This window comes from Bison bison, unplaced genomic scaffold (assembly GCF_000754665.1).
Source record: "Bison bison bison isolate TAMUID 2011002044 unplaced genomic scaffold, Bison_UMD1.0 scf7180017864383, whole genome shotgun sequence".
In the NCBI taxonomy this organism is placed as follows: domain Eukaryota; kingdom Metazoa; phylum Chordata; class Mammalia; order Artiodactyla; family Bovidae; genus Bison; species Bison bison.
The window spans coordinates 3,494,573-3,494,887 of NW_011494955.1; the positions used below are offsets into that span (position 1 = coordinate 3,494,573).

The 315-nt window shown below is 68.3% G+C and overlaps 1 protein-coding gene across 1 annotated transcript in view; it reads right to left on the bottom strand.

Annotated features, from left to right (window-relative positions):
* Positions 1–299, bottom strand: part of NCKAP5L (NCK-associated protein 5-like) — a 31,082-nt gene extending 30,783 nt beyond the window's left edge. The window contains exon 1 of the mRNA XM_010857783.1: positions 193–299. The gene's annotated coding sequence lies outside the window, so the exon portion shown is untranslated. The remainder of the gene's footprint in view (positions 1–192) is intronic.
* Positions 300–315: the final 16 nt, after the last annotated feature.

Genomic DNA, 315 nt, shown 5'->3' on the forward strand with positions numbered 1-315 from the left:
CGCGGCTGGTCCCCCCGGGGTGAGGGCGGCGAGCTCTAGGGGACGGCAGCGAGGTCCGGCAGGAAGCTGCGCCGCCCTCTCCGGCCCAAGGCTGCCACGAGAGTCTTACCCTCCATACCTCCCACCCTCGGCCCGGGGCTTACAGACCCTTCACTCGCCGCCCTTTAAATTGCAAGTGGGCCCAGAACTCACCAAAATCAGGTGCTGAGCTGGGCCAGGGCAGGCCGGATCCGCCGGGTCCATGGCCGCGGCTCTGGGGCGGGGGGCAGAGAAAAGGGGGGGTGCTGGGGCCGCCTCTTGATGTCAAGGCTTTAA